Source organism: Mustelus asterias, chromosome 1, assembly GCF_964213995.1.
Source record: "Mustelus asterias chromosome 1, sMusAst1.hap1.1, whole genome shotgun sequence".
Taxonomy (NCBI): domain Eukaryota; kingdom Metazoa; phylum Chordata; class Chondrichthyes; order Carcharhiniformes; family Triakidae; genus Mustelus; species Mustelus asterias.
The window spans coordinates 85,893,396-85,901,970 of NC_135801.1; the positions used below are offsets into that span (position 1 = coordinate 85,893,396).

The 8,575-nt window shown below is 44.8% G+C and overlaps 1 pseudogene; it reads right to left on the reverse strand.

The window, feature by feature from the left end:
• Nucleotides 1-2,145: 2,145 nt before the first annotated feature.
• LOC144496062 (large ribosomal subunit protein eL42-like) lies at nucleotides 2,146-2,485 on the reverse strand (annotated as a pseudogene).
• Between the last annotated feature and the right edge of the window lie 6,090 nt (nucleotides 2,486-8,575).

An 8,575-nucleotide genomic window follows, 5' to 3' on the forward strand; every position in this document is an offset into this window, starting at 1 on the left:
AGATTAACCAATGAGATTATTCTGCCTGCATTTGATTGGCCTAATCAATTGGTGCAATTAGGGGTTTCTGATTAATTAATTGGCTGGATGACAGAGAATCTTCCAGAAGTGAGTGGAGAATTGTGGATAGAGAGACATGTGAGCCCTTTGTTTGGCAGCGATAATTTGAAGAGACCAACCATTGCCAGAAGAAGTGTACCCTGAAGGATGCTTCAGAGAAAAAGAAGATAGATTCTACATCGAGGATATTTCTTGGCCAGGGTTTTCCTAAACTCGGTAGTATATATTTTCAGTTAAATAGTTAAGGTTGATGTTTAGTTAAAGTTAATGTTCAGTTAAAGTGCAGTTTAAGCATTAAAGTTCAGTTGTAAGTTGATGTTCAGTTAGAGTTAATGAGTTGCAACTGTTTATGTTTGAGTTGGTACCAGAAGTATTAAATAAAGAAATAATTGAATTACTGTCCTTGTTTGTCTCATTAAACTGGAATGCTTGGCAGGTGTTTAAATTAAAGCTGCATAACAGAGTTATGCATAACAGATAATCATCATCAATGATCATTATAAACTGATGACTTTTTTGTGAGATGTTGGTGGTCTTGTTGTCTCCCCTGCATTGAAGTGAGAGGAGAACTAAGTTTGTAATAAATTGTCTTCACTCTATTCCTCCTGGAATCTTGTAGTTATGAAGTTGTCATGAGTACATCTTCCATGTCATGCTATTCAATGGCATCCTAATGTGGCTTGTCTGAATTTTCACCCTCTTAAAATTCATCTCCTTCAATGTCCTCTTCATCCAAGGAGACGAGTAACTCCCCCATGTCTTCCTGCGGCCAACACCATGTTCTGCAGGACACAGCAAATAATGATGATCATAGAATCCCTATAGTGCAGAAGGAGGCCATTTGGCCCATCAGGTCTGCACCGACTACACTCCCACCCAGGCTCTATCCCCGTAACCCCACATATTTTCCCTGCTAGTTCCCCTGACACTAAGGGGCAATTTAGCATAGCCGATCAACCTAACCTTCTCACCTTTGGACTGTGGGAGGAAACCGGGGCACCCAGAGGAAACCCATGCAGATATGGGGAGAATGTGCAAACTCCACACAGACAGTGACCCAAGGTTGGAATTGAACCCGGGTCCCTGGCGCTGTAAGGCAGCAATGCTAATCACTGTGCCACCGTGACGCCCCGTGAGGTGATGTAGGGCACAATCTGTTGAGTCCTGGAAAGCCCCACCTGATTGGTCCAAACATCTGAAATGCATCTTTAAAAGGCCAATAATCTGCCCTATTAAGGACATTGTGGCTGAATGTGCAGCATTGTATCTCTCCTCAGATGCTCTCTATGGCTGATGAATGGGTGTCATTGACCATGTCTTTTGGAGTATCCCTTATCATGGAGGACCCAACTCTCGAGACACTGAGCGCCATAAAATATCTGTTGCACCCGCGAGTGACTTAAAATGTTTGAGTCATATGAGTTGCCTCAGTACCGAGCAGCAACATGCTGGATCTGCTTACTGTGATCACAGATTATGTTGAATGAGTGAAATCCTTTTCTAACAATTAATCTCATAGGCTGCTACCAGGAACCTCTCAAGGCCAAATGTTCAGTTGTCAGCACCCTTCACTTGCAGGAAGCCTGAGATTACAGTGGATCCCACAGCTCTGGCAGCTGGCCTGTGTCATCCATGCAGAGCTGCATGTAATGGCGAGCTTTATGGAAAAGGGTATTGGTCACCTCCCTTTTACATAAATGTGTCACTGATTGTGAGATTCCACAAAGGTCACCAGGGGAACTCTGGAAGGATCCGCTGGTAATTAAAAGTTCAATGTTGCCGTAGCCTTCAAAGCCACTGGCATGTGATACCCTCCAAGTCTGTGCAGCATGAGTTCCTCATGGGGAAAGTGACAAATATGAGCTTCCACAATCCTAGACAAGTGAAGGCACCTGCGGCACTGCCTCTGCTCAGCTCCATGTATGAGCTGTGTTTCTGGCAACCCTTAGTTGTGCCAAACATCTTTGTGGATTTGTCCATCCTCATTGGTATCTGGGTCTTCTTGAGGCCACACTGGCTCTTGTTACTCATGACGATGGTCTTTTAAAAATTTTTGCTCAATTTTATTGTGAACCGGTACTCCAAAAAACACAAAGAATGCATCTTAGAACTGGGTGACTTGGCCCTTCCTCTTCTCATCTCCTCCCAGCTCAAAGTGCTTGCATCTCTTGATGGCAAGCATTCTCTTTGACCGACAGTTGGACTCCACACACTCCAGTCTCAGCACAACCTTCTTTGTGGTCTCAGCATTTTTCCGAAATATAGGCTTTGTCTGTCCACCATAACCACTCTGTTTTCCGTCATAACATCACTTACTCTTTACGTATCAGGAATCCTTTTCCTATTTATACTGGGTAACCTTGAGCGGCTGGTGCCTGCAACATTTCTTGCAGTATGTCCTCTGGATCCTTGGTCCGTTGACCATCTTCCCGGCTGGCATCGAGCATAGAGAAAAATGGTACTTGCTACAAGCAAAGCAAAGATTTGAACCATCATCTTTGGTTCACTGACCGTTTTGCAAGTGCTCTACCCATTTGACCACTGAGCCTTACTTCCCTGAGCTGCACAAATTGGTGATGGATTCTTCTTTTTCTCATTCTAATCAAAGCTATCAGCGAGGCAGTGTTACTACAGCTTTCATTCTCCACTCCTCCTTGTATCTGTGAATGGATACAATTGAATAATCAATGCCAGTTCCCATGGAATTGTCTTCCTCCATATGAAGACAGCTATGCATTTTCCAATCCTTGACTTTCTCTCAGTCTGTACCGCATACACCAAGGCCACCCCTTGAAGGTCGATATCTTCCCAGAGAATGACAGGTGGCTGAGCTTCCCCCTCAGCCGTGACTGCACATTCACAACAAGGATGTTTATCAGAGTCAGAAGACCTAAATCCTCCGAGCTTCAGTCAGCCTTGTAATGGCTGTCCTTCAGTGGCCTTTGCACCAATAATAGATACCCAATCCTTGCACTTATGTCCTGACTGCAAGAATGGTGCCTTGAATGCCATGACCAATGCACTGGGAACATGGAGGCTTGTAGAGCCCATGCTGCCTCTGTGCTGCATACATGGACATTGATTGTTGGAGTTTCTGACATGCCTCTGTAAGGATTAGATGCCAATTCAGATCATATGCACTGCAGTACCTAAACATAAAGGTTGGCACCAAATGCGCACCATTAGAAAAGCAGCCAAGCTCATTCATTGTGCATCATGCCCCTGACAGCATGTCCTCAACCCTAGGACAGTCTCAGATTTCTCCTCGAATCGTCTTATAACTCTTGCCCCTAGACAGTCTGTCACTACTCCACTATGTTCTTTAACCACTCCTACATAGTCTTGCCTCTGTCTTCCCCGTTCCCTCCTGTGTTCCATCACCATAGCCCCTAGTCCAACTTCCAGCTTCTCCTTCCTTGCTGGTATTGCCTCTCATGCCCAGCTTTGGCACAGCTTCTGAAACAAGCAACCGGAATCTCGCGGCAGTGCTCTTAAATGTAGGCAAAAGAAGTGTCTACATACCTTGAAATCTTTGATGAAGTGAAGCTCACCAGCTGCACGGCAATTATATACAGCTGGGAAACAGGCTCTTCTAAGTATCCTAGGGTGGGGCACTTAATTTGGAAGCGGAACGTAATTCTGGTGACTTGGTCTTCTAAGGAGCATTCATGAGATACAGTTGAATGCAAATATGGGCCGGGAGACAACAGCGAGGGGGCCTTTCACAAGGTTAGTGACTGGTGTCCAGCCAGTTATGAGTCTCCCAGGTGCTTCTTTTAGCGCAGTCAGCTCCACGCCGGAAATCAATGCAGAGCTGATCATCATATGGGAATGTCATGGGAATTGATATTTACATATGATTAGCGAGCCCGGGATGGTCTTCTCCGGGACCGCCAGTGTCTCCCCCCCGCCAGGAGTGGTTCCCACCAGCAGGGTTTACAATTGCTCCCCACTAATGGGGAACAGGCATCCTCACCCCACTGGAGGGGACAGAGATCATTGAGCACCCCCCCTGGCAGTGCCAGCCTTGCACCCTGGCACTGCCCAAGGGACACACTAGCACTGCCCATTGGGCACCTTGACACTACACAGAGGGCACCAGGCAGTGCCAAGGGGGCCAGGCCAGAGGGGCAGGGCATACTGGGGCGGGGGGGGGGGGAAATCCGCTGCCACTCTGCACTAGGATCGGTGAAAGAGGGAGGGGCTCAGGGCTGGCCCGGGGTAGATCTGGGCTGGCCTGGGTTTTGTGGGGGGGGGGAGGGGGGGGGGGTGCGGGGGGTAGTGGGGGGGCGGGGGTTATTTCTGATAGGCCAGCGATCAGGTGGTGGGGGGAGGTGGGGAAGGTCAGCGATCAGGGGAGTTCTGGGGAAGGCCAGCAATGGGGGAGCCAGAGTGCTTGCGCCGATCTTCACACTGACAGCTCGACGCATGCGCAGTGGCCCACTCAGCTCTATGCTGCCAGCCTCTTGGGTGGAAGTAAGCCTCGCCCACCACTGTTCAGTGTGAATTACTCTATGGCATTCTGCAATGCAGTGTCAGAGATTGGTTCTGCTCAATACGCCCAAAAAACAGGTGGGAATTTCTCCCGTTTTCCCGTCCATTGGGCATTTAGTTTTGTTTTGGGAGAATCCCAGCCATGGTTCCTCACATAGATCAGTGGGAAACTCGACCCACCTTTAACCCACCACCAAAGTTTGGAGAACAAAAATTACAAACTAATTTCTCGCTGCTGGCACAGCTTGATTTAGCTGCTTTAATACCCATATTAGGGAGTTCATCATAGTCAGAGAATCCCTAAAGTGCTGGAGAGGCCATTCAGCCCATTGCGTCTGCACTGACTCTCTGACAGAATATATTACCCAGTCCCTCTCCCCTGCCCTATCCCTGTAACCCCACACATTTACCACGGCTAATCCATCCAACCTACTCATCTTGGGACACGAAGGAGCAATTTAACATGGCCAATCCACCTAACCTGCACATCTTTGGACTGAAGGAGGAAATGGAGCACCCGGAGGAAACCCATGGAGACACGGTGCTAACCACTGTGCCACTCCACTGTGCTGCCGCCTTTTATTTATTTTATTTGAAAGTTAGGGTGAAAACAATATCTGCATAAGAACACAATTTGGTGTTCATTGCATTCATGATTTATCCAAAACTGTAACAGCATTGTGTGGTTGTTTGGCTAGTTCAGTGCGAGAAAGAACATCAACTTTTCATCCTTGAAGGTGAATAAATTGAGATAAGGGCTAAATTTTATGTTCCCTTGCCAACAGGCTCGATGATGGGGACACAAGATTCAGTGGCCACTTGTATACTCTCTGAAATTTTACAGGTGGCGTGAGAGGCCTCTGTTTTGACCTATTAAGGTCCTTGTGGCCACCTCAGGGCCTCATCTGCCTCTGCTGGTATTTTACCCATGGCTGGTTGAGGTCCAGACCATGCAGGAAGCCTGGCTGCTTCAGCTATGTGAGCTGGTGCCAGGTCAATGGGTGTGGTCCTCTCTTGCAAACCCCCTGGGCCCATTAGAGGTCCCTCTGCATAGGTCATCAGGCATGCCTGCCTGCACAACCTTGCTCCTGTTCGGTCAAATACATTAAACTTTAACCCACGTTGCTACATCTTCTGGCTCTTTCACAATCAGTGCTACACCCAACACAAAACAACTTTGGTGGATAATTAGACAGTCCCTCTCTCCCTTTCACTCTCTCCTTCTCCCTCTCCTTGCTTCTCTCCCACTTCTCTTTCTCTCTTTCTCTCTCCCACCCTCTCTTTATCTTAAGCAGATCCAATCAAATAATGCACAACTGGTAAAGTTAGTCCTGAATTGTAATGTTGGGCTCACTCATTGTCGCCCCATGATGATATACCTTCCCTGATATCAGAGAAGAGAATTAAAGATAGTGTGCAATTTATCTCCCTTCATTATTTCTTTAAGAAACGCTACCTTTTTGCTTTTCAGATGTGGTACAAATTATCAGTGTTTACTTTTAATGATGCTTAACCCTGTTTAGGAAATGAATAATAGAACAAAGAACAATACAGCACAGGAACAGGCCCTTCGGCCCTCCAAGCCCACGCCGCTCCCCGGTCCAGGATTGAATCCTGAATCCAGGATCCCCGCCCAATTTTCCAGCCTATCTACATACTAATATCCTATCCACCGATAATAATGTTATCATAAATAATAGTAATGTAATAACAATAACCCTCTGCAGACAAACGTCTTTCCAGCTTTTGAAACGTACATATATAATCAATTTGTAAGATCCCCAAGATATCACTCCTTCCCAATTTTTAAAATTTTTCTCGATACTTCATTTTGTTTATTCAACATTTGGGGCTGGAACTTTGTGGAGTTGGGGAGATTCCATGCGGCAGTGAGTTGGGACACAATTCTGGAATTCCTTACCCCATTCCTGGGGTTTCTGATTTTCAGTAGTGTCCTTTAAGGATGTGGGTTGTGAGCCCACACCCTGCAGTCCCAACCTGGCTGGCTCCATTGAGGGACAGACATGTCCTAGTCTTCTGTAATTTTCATGGATTTCGGCCAGTTTTTCAAAGAGTTGTAGTTCACGGGCTTTCAGGGGTGCTATGAACCATAGTCTGCATGAGGCAACCTTTTGAAAGGCAAGCTCAAAAGGTCCTCCTCATGTCCCCCATGCCAAGGTATGTCCCCACCCAACTGTCTATGGCTCCCCATGCCATTTTATGACTCGCTCACCCCCCCCACATCCACTCATATTTCCCAATGCAAGTTATGCCAATCTACCCACACATCCATGGCCCCTCATGCATCCCCATGCCAAGCTCTGACCCCTGATCAACCCTATGCTCCTCATGCCTCCATGTCAAAAATGGGAATATGCTGTGTAGAACCAATGAATCCTATGGTGACAATAGGGTGCAGTAAAAAAAACCCTAACAAAACAGTCATTCATTGACAACTTTCCATTTTCTTCAAAAGAAAATCTTTTTTACTACAGGTCAGTAAACGAGTCAATCATCCAGATGCTTTGAAGCATCAGTAGCAGAAACTGCAAGCACTTGAAACCACTGCGTAAATAATGATTGTGCAATTGGCATCGGGACATGAGGGGCCATGGGGATAATTTAATCGTTATGATGCATTGGATATGTCTTTAGTTCTATAAGCAATTGATATAATTGTTTTAGTATCAATACAAGTTTATAATCATTAGATTATTTGAAGCTAGTGTTACTATTGGGACTTGAATTACTTGACTCGTCAAAGAGCCATATCAAATCATAGCTCTAAAATGAGTTCTGTATTAATGTATTTGAATAGTTATTTAATGTGCTTGTACTTACATAAACAATTACATTATTTTGTATTAAATCAAGGGCCACTTTCTTCTGCTACCTCAACCTATACACTGACCCCCTGTTCTTTTGTTTTAGTCAAATACAATATGTCATTCATTACCACATCACCACGCCCCCATCCCACAAATCCCGCTGGGTGGGTGGAACGGGTGTTTCTATCATCTCCTGTTTTTTTATAGAGACCAAAATGTGCAGAAAATAACACATACTAGTTTTTCAGTGAAGAAAAAGATGCAGGTTTATTTTTGTAGAATCAATATATGAGCAAGAATGAAATGCTGGCATCTTTCATGACCTCATATGGTACTCAAAGGCTTTGCACAATCATTGAATTACTTTTAAAGTGCAGTCACTATTGTAACATAAGGAAATGTGGTGACCAGTTTTTCACAGTAAGGACCTACAAACAAGGAGATAAATGACCAGAAAATCTGTTTCAATGATAGTGGTTGACGGATAAATATTGGCCAGAATAAATGAACTCTCTGGTCTTCTTCAAAAAGTGCCATGGAGTCTTTTATATTCACCTGAGAGGTCAAACAGGATGCTGATTTAATGGCTTAGGCAAAAACTTGTGTCTCCAATACAGCTTTCTCCCTATCCTACAATAAAGTGTTAGATCAGACCGTGCACTCAAAGCCCTGAAGCGAATTTTGAACTAAGACATTCTGACTCAGATATAAGTGTTACCACTGGAGCCAAAAGTGACACCTTGAAGTATTGTAGAGGTCAACAAGTCTCTTGCAATATGCCTCTCGTTGCAGTATTAAAACACAGTTTCAAAGAATACTGATATAATCAGAATCTGTGCCATGATAGGAAATCAACTGTTCAAAGTATGAGGGAAATATTGCAAATGTTACTTACTGCTCATGTCTGCGCATTCTTGGAAAGTCCGTGCACTTTTCAAAAGACAATTTCTGGACTGGTCTGAAAGGGACAAAATTTTATTTAAATTTCTAGTTCATAAAAAAACTTTTAACTAATTTGTACGTGTGATACTTTAATAGTTTTAACATATTTTGCATTGTTCCCTGAACTTGGCCACAATCTAATGCAATGAACATTTCTGTTTGTGCCTGCATTTAGCCCAGGCTTCTATGTAATGACAATGGGGTGGAAGTTCATTTTGGTTTGATTTTGGCCTTGATATAGCTGGCAAGCT